The 13001-nt window shown below is 44.1% G+C and overlaps 1 protein-coding gene across 6 annotated transcripts in view; it reads left to right on the forward strand.

The window, feature by feature from the left end:
* Window positions 1-13001, forward strand: part of PLCH2 (phospholipase C eta 2) — a 1280386-nt gene that overhangs the window by 80049 nt on the left and 1187336 nt on the right. The window contains exon 1 of one of the 6 annotated variants that reach the window (XM_068240680.1): window positions 809-894. The exons of the other annotated variants lie outside the window; for them this stretch is intronic. The gene's annotated coding sequence lies outside the window, so the exon portion shown is untranslated. Of the gene's footprint in view, window positions 1-808; window positions 895-13001 lie in introns of those variants that run through there. 6 annotated transcript variants of the gene reach the window in all.

The raw sequence follows: 13001 nt of genomic DNA on the forward strand, positions 1-13001 counted from the left end.
CGATTTATTGTGTATGTAATTGTACTTTCCAGCTTTTGATCTGAATATCAAACCTGAGCTTTATTTCTCGGGGGTTATCCACTATTTTCATGCATATCATGCCTGTTGAATGTATATTATGCCTATAGCTTAATATTATGGTTGGCCCTGACCACCGTTTTCCTAGTAAACTTGTATGTGCAGTTGAATGCATGACCTAGTTTACATGTCCTAATTTGAGTATGTTTGCTGCTGACCCCTAGGGTCCTTATAGAGATTGCAGTCTGCTTAATAATGATCTTTATGACCTGCGCTGTCTTTTATTATAATAGAAATCTATTATTATTAACTTTGCTTATCTATTATGCTGCATTTGTCTAAATTTTGGGCTGTGCCATGTTTTAAATATCATGTAAGCTGTGTGGGAGTAGACAGAGATTGCCACTAGAGCGCACGCCTGTTTACTATAAATTTACGCTGCTCCCTGGGCTCCGTAGCCTCTGATGAGTCGCCATAGCGACGAAACGCGTAAGGCGGAGCTACGGAGCAGCGTTACGCCTGACGTCATCGGACGCGGTGACTGGTCGGCGCACGCTACCTTGTGTCACCAGCGGTAGTTTGCCTTGCGGCTTTTAGTCTGGGTGATAAGCGGCTTACACCGCTCACAGGCGCACTCTTGCCGATCACTGACCAGCCCTACACCGCAATAGCTACTGCTGGGTTGTTTTTAATCGCTTTTATTGAATAAAACTTGGGAGTTTGTCCCCTTTTACGCTATGTGAAGCGTCTTGCTTTTTGTTTTTACCTCAAGTTACTGCACATCTGAGGACGACAGCGGAGGTGTTTGCCAGGAAAAGCTGAGGGGTGGCTTATACCCCTAAGGCGTAGACGGGCCCGTTCAGGCCGCTCCATCTGGTGAGTCGCTCTACTTTGGGGGGGGGGGGGGGGTGTTATTACTCCCTGTGGTTTGTCACTTACCCTCATTTATGAACTGTGTTTACCTACCACTGTGAAGATCAACTAAGGCTGTTGCCTGAGGGACTGGATTTTGAGCGCTGTTTTCTATCACTCATTTACATTTGAACTGTTCTAAAGGCTAGCGCTCCACCGCATTTATTGCACTTTGGCATATATTGCACTTTGGTGTTTATCCATTCTCTAGTCTGCCCTAAGGGGCTTTTGTTGTTAAAATTTATACTTGTATGTCCTTGTGAGCGCTTTCATACGTTTTGCATATTACATTGTGTATATTAATAAACTGACAATCTAACACACACCATACAAGAAAAATTTCCAGCATTCCGGATCGATAAAAATAAAAAAAAATGGGAAATCCGATTGGATTTTTCAGTCGAATGTAAAAAAAGCTATTGATTTTTTTTTTTTGGGAGATCTGATCATATTTATCTAATTTACTGTAAAATCGGATCATTTTATTGTATCGTCACCTTTACACTGCTGCGCGGCCATAGACATAACATTATGTCTATGGCGATACCCAGGTCAGGGAAGAACTTGCACCAAAATGACTTGCTTTAGAAATTAGGACAGATAAGTGAGCTTTACCACACTGGTGCGATATGTGGCTAGAACCTACAGCAAGTCTTCACTGTGAGCAGCAACACTTGATTACTGCTGCTTGGCCAGCAAGTGAATTTCCTTAGCTTTTCCAGCTCCCAGTCCGACACTGCTGCTACCTAGTCTGGGATAGTTAGAGTGTACAAGAATTGTGCATGTATTGCATGTGTGCCAGTTAGGTAGATATAACATGTTTACAAACATTATATATTAGTCAGTCTCGGGGCACTACTACCAAAAAGCAATATACTGGTGAAAGCAAATGCCAAATACAGAAGTAACTTTTTGCTATCCACTTTTATGTCCTATTACAATAAATATCTTATTTCAGTTAAATAATGTTAATTATGAATTTTTGCTTATAAATTACTAGTGGCCCCACATTAGATTGGAGTTTTACATAACTCCTTCCAAAATGTCTAGTCTAGACTTTTCACCTATGTCTAACCCTAACTTACAGTTTTGAAACAATGCCTAACTATCCTGCATCCTGATCTATTTCTAACACTACCCTAACCCAATACCTCTCCTAACCCTAAGGCCCCTTTTACACTTAATCAGTTACTCTCAGTTATAACTGAAAGAAAACGGAATTTTAAAATAACGCCAGTGTTTTCCTATGGCACAGGTCACAATTAACGTGTTTTAACTGAAATCTTCCCAATGCACTGCTATGGAAAAAACGCGCACTAACGCGTACTAACGCACACTAACGCATACCAACTGATTAAGTGTAAAAGGGGCCTAACTGACCTAAAGCCAACAACATTTCCTGATTTTCCTAATGCAAGAAGCTACCAATATTTAAACAGCCAGTCCTGATGATTGCTTTGGGCACTCATTGCATCTGGTTAAACTACAGCCACTAGTTGTAAAACCTTTTGTACAGGTTACATATTCAAGCTGCAAGATTTGGCTTCTGGAATCTTTAAAGGGAAGGTTCAGGGAGGGTGGAGAAAAAATAAAAATCAATTTCCACTTACCTGGGGCTTCCTCCAGCCCGTGGCAGGCAGGAGGTGCCCTCGCCGCCGCTCCGCAGGCTCCCGGTGGCCGACCCGACCTGGCCAGGCCGGCTGCCAGGTCGGGCTCTTCTGCGCTCCAAGTCCTTGTACTTCTGCGTCCCACGCCGGCGCTCTGACGTCATCGGACGTCCGCCGGGCTGTACTGCGCATGCGCAGTAGTTCTGCGCATGCGCAGTACAGCCCAGCGGACGTCCGATGACGTCAGAGCGCCGGCATGGGACGCAGAAGTACAAGGACTTGGAGCGCAGAAGAGCCCGACCTGGCAGCCGGCCTGGCCAGGTCGGGTCGGCCACCGGAGACCACCGGGAGCCTGCGGAGCGGCGGCGAGGGCACCTCCTGCCTGCCACGGGCTGGAGGAAGCCCCAGGTAAGTGGAAATTGATTTTTATTTTTTCCCCACCCTCCCTGAACCTTCCCTTTAAAGGAAACCTGAACTGAAAAATAAAAGCCAAAATAAATATACATGTCATGCTTACATCCCGTGTAGTCTACTCATCCATCTGTTTCTCCTCTCCCACATCCTATTTGTCCTCTGTGATCAATGGAATTCTCTGTCCTCCATTTTAAAAATGGCAATGACCCTGTAACAGCTTCCGGGTCAGCACTCCGTTAACGTGTAATATTGCTCACGTGAGCCTTAGGGAAACATGAGCATTACCTTGCACATCAGTTGTCTTTTCATTTATAACTGACAGCAACTGATATAGAGGAAAGGCCCCTAAGGGCCTATTTCCACTACACATAGATTGGATGCAGAAAAACTGACTCCAATGAATGCCTATGGGAAAATCTGCATCAGAAAAAGTGGAAACAGGCCCATAGGCTTTTATTGAAGTTTTTCTGCATCCATTCTGTATCCAATCTGCGTGTAGTGGAAATAGGCCCTTAGGCTTTCAGCTTCCTGAGAGACAAGTATGACTAGGTTTAGTTGGAATTGAAAGGAATCGTTAGAAGAAAATGCTGACCTTCTGAGAGGAACTGATAAGGAGGTAAGTATGTAATTTTATTTATTTATTTATTGCATTTATAAAGCGCTAACATATTATGCAGCACTTGACACTAGTTAAGGTTACAGAAAATATTTAGGGGTGACATACTGCAATAAGACATTAGAGGAATACATGCAAACCAGATCATGCAGCACAGTATGAGTACAAGGTAATGCTTACTCAGTCACTGGAAGGGAGCATGGTGATTACGTCTAGTCTAGTTCACTCAAGAGTTCACTCATATCCATAGGATGGGTGTACAGTAATAGATGTGCATGAACAGGTAGGAGACATAAGGAGGAGCACCCTGCCCAAAGGCTTACAATCTAGAGGGAGCAGTAGGGACACGAAAGGTAGGGGACCAGAGTTCAGCTACGGGTTTAGAGCAGGGGTGGGGGGGGGGGGGTAGGCCAGAGTAAAAAGGTGTGATTTGTGGGCCTTCCTGAAAATGTTGAAGGAGTGGGAAACCCTAATGGGGGGAGGTAGGGAGTTCCATAGTGTTGGAGCAGCTCTTGAGAAGTCCTGGAGGCGTGCATAGGACTGGGTGATGTGGGGGGCAGTCAGGCGAAGTTCATTGGAGGAGCGGAGTGAGAGGCTGGGTGTGTACCTCTGAGTAAGATCGGAAATGGAGGTTGGGCTGGTTTTGTGGACAGATTTGTAGGCCAGACATAGTATCTTGAATCTGATTCTGGACTGGATAGGAAGCCAGTGGAGGGATTCACAGAGGGGAGCCACTGTGGTGGAGCGATGGGAGGAGTGGATAATTCTGACTGCATATTCATAATGGACTGCAGCGGGGAAATTCGGGTCATAGTGAAACCAGACAGAAGGGCATTGCAGTAGTCAAGGTGGGAAATTGAGAGGGCATGGATGAGGAGTTTGGTGGTGACAGAGGTCAGGAAAGAGCGCATTTTGTAGATGTTATGGAGGTGGAAGTCACAGGACTTTGGGAGGTTTTGGATGTGGGGGGTGAAGGAGAGTGCGGAGTCCAGGGTGACACCCAGACAGCGGGCTTGAGAGGTAGGGCAAATGGTAGTGTGGTTAACAGTGACATTCACATCTGGGAGGGTCAGTGAGGGCTGGGTTGGGAAGATCATAAATTCCGTTTTGTCCAGGTTTAGTTTCAGGAACCTAGCGTACATCCAGGAGGAGATGGCTGATAGGCAGGAGGAGACCTTGTTCATGGTAGTGGTGAATAGGTCAGGGGTGTGGAGGTAGATCTGGGTGTCATCTACAAACAGACAATAGTTAAAACCTATGGAGGAGATAACCTTGCCAATGGAGGACGTGTATAGGGAGAACAGTAGGGGCCAAGGACCAAGCCTTGGGGGACTCCCACCGAGAGGTGGTTATGGGTGTATGAGGACTCATTGAAGGAGGTCGTAAAGTAGTGGTTGGAGAGGTAGGGTGAGAGCCAGGCCAGGGCGAGGTTATGAATGCCCATGGACTGGAGGGACTGGAGGAGTAGGGGTGGTCCACTGTGTCAAAAGCTGCTGAAAGGTCAAGCAGTAGGAGAATTAAGTATTTGCCTTCAGCTTTAGCTAAGATGAGGTCATTGACCACGTTGGTAAGAGCTGTTTCAGTTGAGTGGGCAGGCCGAAATCCAGATTGCAGTGGGTCTAGCAGGAAGTTGGCATGAATGTACTGGGTCAGGCATTTGTGAACCAGACGCTCAAGGAGTTTTGAGGCAAAGTGGAGGAGGGAGCTAGGGCGGTAATTGGAGGGTAGTGAAGGGTCAAGGGAGGGTTTCTTGAGCAGGGGTAGTACAGTGGCCTGCTTGAAGTCTGAAGGGAAGGTGCCTGTCGATAGGGAGAGGTTAAACAGGGCAGTGAGGACTAAGGCCAAATCCAGGAAGTGAGAATGAAGTAAGCCAGAAGGGATGGGGTCAAGGCGGGAGTTAGTGGTATGGGAAGTCTGCAGTAGGTGGTTGACTTCCTCAATGGTAGTAGGACGAAGGAGGTGAGGGGAGGATAGTGTGGAGGAGGAGCTGGATGGGAGGGGGTGGGAGGTGAGGATTGAAGGCTGGATATTTCCTAACGAATGGAGACAATTTTGTTGGTGAAATGGGTGGCTAAAATCCATGGCAGAGATGGAGGAAATGGAGGGTTGGGGGTGGGGGGTTGGTTTAAGCATCGAGCTGAGCGTGGCAAAGATATGCTGGGGGTTGGAAGCTTGTGCTTCAATGAGCTTGATGAATTATTCCTGCTTTGCATTGCTCTGGTAATCCTGGTTAAGTCTAGTTTTCCTCCATTTCCGTTCAGTGGCACGTGTTACCCTCTGGAGTTTGCGAGTATGGGTGGTGCGCCGGGTCTGGGAGTTAGGGGGGCGGTTGTGGTGGAATATTGGGGTAGCATCTTCCGCTAGGGCCGATGAGAGAGTTTGACGATACTGAGCTGCAGCAAGATTAGGACAGATTTGCAGGTACATCATGTGTTTATTTTAAATAATTGTACTCGGTTAAGAGATGGTAGATTGTAATTCAATCACCAAAATACTAGTGGCCTTGTGGACTAACCCTTTAAATTTGTTCATGTTTGTGCTATTAGACTGCTGGGGGGGTAAGACTTTCAGTTTATTTTCTCATTGCCTTATGAAGTCTATAACAAAATACACACAGTAGCCTTTATTTCACCTTTAGTTAAAGAAGTTCAGCTTAAACTTATTTTAATACTGTGCCGTCCTCAGCTCGCTTGTGTCCTAGAAGCTCAGGCACTGCCCTTTTGTCTCCTTGCTGGAAGGGATAACATTCTGTATTTGGAGCAATCATTATGCATGCAGCAAGACCTTCTGCAACATTTTGAGATGAGACAAAAGCTGCTAACTGGTACAAAATAATGTTTGATCAATAGACCCTTTGTTGTCATAAAACTGTCTTGGTCTGTGGGCACCGGCCTACGCTCTGCTTTTCTTGGGGGGATTGCATTCGTTCATTCTTAACTCTGGTAAACATTTGACTTTATTTATCAGTTAAGGGCTGTTAAGTATAATATAGACGTTTTGTAACAGTGAAAAATCAAATCGATGTATAGATTGAACTGTGTTCATTTTAAGACTGCTGGGATTATAGAAAGTTTTCCCTTTTTCTAGAAGAAAATCATCAAGGAGCATAGAGAGAAAAACCAGGCTTTAGTGAAAATGAGGCCAAATTCCTTAACTTTACAATAAGTAGGTACACAGTGGAAGTATCGCTGCTCTTTACAGTCAGTTTAGTTAAAGCAATACTGTACTTTATAATAGGTTCACTAGAAGCATCTTTGCACTTTTCATTTGGTGCATCAGTATAATTTACTGTATAATGAAGATGTTCCTGCACAACTTTAGTTGAGGCATGGATCCATATGCAATTCACTTTTTCACCTGAGTTTTCACCAAGGTGATATTTTTACAACTTAAAATAAAATGACTTTTAAGCCCGCAGGAAGCTAACTAATACTCAAAATAATTTTTATAGTAATTTTTGACCTACTTTTTGGTACTTCACTTTTCATTTTGAAGTGCTAAAAATTATATTGAAGATGAAAAATTATCTCCTAGGAGAAAACTCAGGTGAAAAAGTGAATTGCATATGGCCCATTGTATTTTAGAGCCTGTATAATAGAGGCATCGTACTTTACAGTGAGTTTAGTGGAGGCATTGCTGTACAGCGTGTCGGTTATCCGGCACTGACGGGGAATGGCTGATGCTGTGTAGTTTCTGGTTGCTCAAGACTCAATGTTAAAAATAGGCCAAGCTAATACAGCACTATATCCCACTCTATATACATACAAATAACTCTGTATTAAACGTTAAAATACAGTAATTGAAAGTATTTTGACTTGGGTGGGAGGTAGAACCCAGTCTGTAAGCACAGCAGAGCCTACAGCTCAGAAGTTGGCCTTTACCACTGTGAGTACTGCTGGTGATTTGTGCTGCTTTGTTGAGACTGCTGGTGAGTTGAGGTCTGGATAACCAGGACTCTACTTAACAATAAGTTTAGTGTCATGCACAGTTTAATGCTGGCATTATTGTACTTTATTGTAAATTTAGGGGAGGGATCCTTGTACTGCAGAGTACATTTAGTGTTGTACTTTTCAATACATTAAGGGCAGGCATTACAGGGCTCTATAGTAGATTAATTGGATGCATTATTGTACTCGCCAGTTAAGCTGGCCATACACTGGCCCGATTTGCCGCCGTTTCGACAGCAGATTCGATCACTGGGATCGAAACTGTTGCCAATCGTTCGCGGTACACGCCGAATTTCGATCCATTTCGTACGATCCCGTCGATTGCTCCGTGCGGAAAATTACCGTCGATCGCCCGCAGGTAGGGAGCGCGGCGCTAGCGGCGTTCGAGTGCCCGACGACTGACGCAATAGAGCGGCAATACATTACCTGCTCCGCCGGCGCGACTACCCCCGGTCACCGCTGCTCTGTTTCCGCGCTAGTCTCCGGCATGCTTCAGTTCCTACTGCCTGGCAGGAAGTTTAAACAGTAGAGGGCGCTCTACTGTTTAAACTTCCTGTCGGGCAGGAAGAAGTAAAGCATGCCGGACCTGGAGACCAGAGCGGAGACGGAGCAGCGGCGACCGGGAGCAGTCGCACCAGCGGAGCAGGTAATGTATGCGGGCGGGGGGATCGGCGGCAGCACCACCACCACAACAGATTGTGAACGGTTTCAGGCTGAAATCGGTTCATAATCTGTTTGCAGTAAAGGTAGCCATACAATCCCTCTCTGATCAGATTCGATCAGAGAGGGATCTATCTGTTGGTCGAATCTGATGGCACATCGACCAGTGTATGGCTACCTTTAGTTTAGTGAGAGCATCACTGTAAACTCCATGGCAGTAGTTGACTCAGCGGACAGTGGGACCCTCTGTAGATCTGACTTGGACCTCCCGGTGTTCTCTTCCTGGTGTAATTATTCCAAAATCCTTCATTGTTGATGTCCTGGTATAGTCAGGTCCTGACCCCACTAATGTAGCTTCTTCCTCAGGCTCTTTGAAATGTACTTGCATAATGTCTCATAATATCAAATGCAACCATAATGTCTTCCCTGTACCCCATATAATACCACCATTATGTCACCTAAAACAAATACCTCCATCAGCGCTTTTCTAAAACATCTGCATAGATTAGGGAAACAATCATCAATTCAATAAATGTAAACATAATCAGACACTATTATTGCACTCTGTTCTTTCTTGAAATTAATTTGAAGACACTTTTACAGAAAGTTCGGTGGAAAAATCCTGACGTATTTCATGGCCAGCAGCCAACTCCCTCAGAGACTTATGAACAAATAGGCTAAGTATTGCCCAATAATTCAGCCAGGTCATTGTCAATAAGACCAAGTGAGACAAATCTACAAGCATAAGAGGAAAAATACCACTACCAGTTTTCCTTCTTTAGGTTTAGTGTGCAGTTGAAAAGGAAATGACATGCACTGCTGTAGCTCACCAGATTGTTGTTTAACCACTTAAAGGAGTTATCAGCCAAAATATAAAAAATGAGCTTTACTCACCTGGGGCTTTCTCCAGCCCCATGCAGCCGACTGTCTTACGCTGACCGCTCTGCTCTCCGCCGCCGTTCCGGTCTCCGCGCACGGTGCTGAGGCTGACCCCGAGGTCGTCCTTACTGTGCCTGCACGAACCACCGCTGTCAATCAAGCCCACGATGTATGCTGCAAAGCTCATTTTTTATATTTTGGCTGACAGATTATTCTGTTGGTGGGCTCTGATCGCTGCTGCAGTCAGTGATTTTTATTTTTTATTACGGTAATTTAATTGTCTTTTTTTTAATAATAAGAATGACGATTTTTTTTTCTGTCTCAGTTTGTGGACAGTTTGTTTGTCTGCTTGAAGGGGTAGGTCCACCACTACCTCCTCTTTATTTATGTTTTTAAAACATGTTAGTGCATTTTATTCTTTTGGCGCCTTTGTTCCCTTCATACAATACAATGTAAATAGATGGCGGTTTCGCCATCTAACAGTCTCCTAGTGGCGATCGCCGATGGGAGACTGATGGCGAAGCAGAGCGGTGATACATGTGCAGAGAATTCCAGAGCCATTACAAAATATACCTGGTCACCTAGAATGCTCTGGGTGTGATAATTATGTATACCTAATCAGCTTAGGCTAAGTATCACTGGGAGGGCGGAATTACAGCAATATATAGCTATAGGAAGTGTTTCTGCTGAAACTGAACAGGAAAATTACCATACAAGTGGGTATCCTGAATGATTTACTGCATTATAGTATATGTCGTTACCGTGCCTCTTTAATCCAGATCATATTTGTGATGCATTTCCAGCGCAGTAAAGAAGGTCCTGGGGGTGACACCATCTGCACTAGTGGCTGTTACACATGGCTTCATGCTTGCTCACTGTGCTCCAGGAGCTCAGGGACACTGTGACCAAGCTTGGAGTCAAGTGAAACAGCTGCTAGTGCAGCCAGTGTCACCCCCATTACCCACCAGATGCTGGATTGCATTCTTTATTGCCCTGGAATTATGTCACAAACATATTCTGGATTAAACTAGAATGTGGTGAGCTACATCTGTGCCTGTGCTTTTCTCTTCAAATGTGTGTTTGGATGGAGCACATACACATTAGTAAGGGAGGTTGGTTCACCTGTGTCATGACAGACACAGTCCTACTTCCAGTAGATAAGAGACCAGCATACCTGATACCCCTAACGTCTATGTGGAACGGGTACATTATATAGGTTGTCCTACTTTTCAAAGCTCACAGATTCAAAGTATGCTTGAAATAAAAAAGTGCTATGCTGCTACATTGTAGTTCACAGCTTACAGAATGTTTTGTGTAACAGAGGTGTGTCTAGTGGACAGGTTCTGTGTCGACAAGATGAGATGATGTAACCCTGGCCATGTCCATGCTTATAACGCTTTGGCAGGCTCAGTCTTCTCTTGTGAGTATTTGTGCCCTGAGTCATTTATCCCATGAGTAAACCTCAGTGTAAACCAGCTTTAATTGCATGTTTCTACATTCACATGTTTAAGCCACTTGAAGTGGAAGAAGAGAGTGAAAGACTAATGTACCTGTGTAGATAAATTTAGCATTTTGTAATTAACATACAGTACTTCATAAATAAAGATATGCCAGCTTTTTGTGGAAAATTATGTTCAGGTCATAGTTACATAGTTATTTTGGTTGAAAAAAGACATACGTCCATCGAGTTCAACCAGTATAAAGTACAACACCAGCCTGCTCCCTCACATATCCCTGTTGATCCAGAGGAAGGCGAAAAAACCCTTACAAGGCATGGTCCAATTAGCCCCTAAAGGGAAAAATTCCTTCCCGACTCCAGATGGCAATCAGATAAAATCCCTGGATCAACATCATTAGGCATTACCTAGTAATTGTAGCCATGGATGTCTTTCAACGCAAGGAAAACATCTAAGCCCCCTTTAAATGCAGGTATAGAGTTTGCCATAACGCCTTCCTGTGGCAATGCATTCCACATCTTAATCACTCTTACTGTAAAGAACCCTTTCCTAAATAAATGGCTAAAACGTTTTTCCTCCATGCGCAGATCATGTCCTCTAGTCCTTTGAGAAGGCCTAGGGACAAAAAGCTCATCCGCCAAGCTATTATATTGCCCTCTGATGTATTTATACATGTTAATTAGATCCCCTCTAAGGCGTCTTTTCTCTAGACTAAATAAACCCAGTTTATCTAACCTTTCTTGATAAGTGAGACCTTCCATCCCACGTATCAATTTTGTTGCTCGTCTCTACACCTGCTCTAAAACTGCAATATCTTTTTTGTAATGTGGTGCCCAGAACTGAATTTCATATTCCAGATGTGGCCTTACTAGAGAGTTAAACAGGGGCAATATTATGCTAGCATCTCGAGTTTTTATTTCCCTTTTAATGCATCCCAAAATTTTGTTAGCTTTAGCTGCAGCTGCTTGGCATTGAGTACGATTATTTAACTTGTTGTCAATGAGTACTCCTAAGTCCTTCTCCAAGTTTGATGTCCCCAACTGTATCCCATTTATTGTGTATGGTGCTAGACCATTAGTATGTCCAAAATGCATGACTTTACATTTGTCAACATTGAATTTCATCTGCCATGTATATGCCCATATAGCCATCCTATCCAGATCCTGTTGCAATATGACACTATCTTCCTGAGAGTTGATGATTCTGCACAATTTTGTATCATCTGCAAAAATAGCAACATTGCTCACTACTGCATCTACTAGGTCATTAATAAATAAATTGAAGAGCACTGGACCCAGAACAGACCCCTGTAGGACCCCACTGCTAACAGTCTCCCATTTTGAGTACGATCCATTGACCACAACTCTTTGTTTTCTGTCCATTAGCCAGTTCCCTATCCATGAACACAGACTCTTCCCCAGTCCTTGCATCCTCAACTTTTGCACCAGACTTTTGTGGGGAACAGTGTCGAAGGCCTTTGCAAAGTCCAAGTATATCACATCTACAGCATTCCCAATATCCATATTAGCATTCACTACCTCATAAAAGCTGAGCATGTTAGTCAAACAGGACCTGTCTTTAGTAAACCCATGTTGATGCTGAGAAATAAGATTATTTTCTACTATGAAGTCATGTATAGTATCTCTTAGTAACCCCTCAAATAGTTTGCATGCAACTGATGTTAAGCTTACAGGTCTATAATTTCCTGGATCTGATTTTTTGCCCTTCTTAAATAATGGGAAAACGTGGGCTGTACGCCAATCCACTGGGACTCTGCCAGTTGCAAGAGAGTCACAAAAGATAAGATAAAGGGGTTTATCTATAACTGAACTTAATTCCCTTAGGACCCGAGGATGCATGCCATCCGGGCCAGGTGCCTTGTCTATTTTTAAAGTTACTTTTTGTTTTTGCTATAATTTTGGAAAGTTGTAACTTTTCACATGCTTTCTAGAGTCACCTAAATAAAAGCCTTGCAAACTTTGTTTCTTTATACGCAGGCTTACCCAGCAAGCTCATGGTGAACCAGAACTCCTAGGAGTGTGTAAGGGGTTAAAAGGGATCAAAAAGCCTCCTTACTAAAATGCTATACAAATCAGAATTTTGCCTTCTTAAAACAGAAGGTACTGTATTTGCGATTATTCAGGTTGGAGTGAGCATTTGAGGTGTTCCACAGTGCATCACTGCTGAATATGTTGTTGTCCCTGATGGCTAAACACACCTCCGGAACCTCTGGAATGCTGTCATTTCAAAGCTGATGCTAAGTGTCAGAAATTGACTTGGAGATCACATAAGATCACATAACTATTGCCTGAGGCATAGGCCGCACTATGATAGATGCACAGCATTGCATTCACATTGGATCCTCTCCATCCAATTGCTGCACACCTTTCCTGCTTTGTCCCCTGCTGCCTCGGCCCCCCCGGTGTCACTACTTGCTTTGCCTCCTGGCATTAGGTCTTAGGTATTAGGACTTGTGGAGTGGAGAGGGAGG

This window comes from Hyperolius riggenbachi, chromosome 6 (genome assembly GCF_040937935.1).
Source record: "Hyperolius riggenbachi isolate aHypRig1 chromosome 6, aHypRig1.pri, whole genome shotgun sequence".
NCBI classification, from domain to species: domain Eukaryota; kingdom Metazoa; phylum Chordata; class Amphibia; order Anura; family Hyperoliidae; genus Hyperolius; species Hyperolius riggenbachi.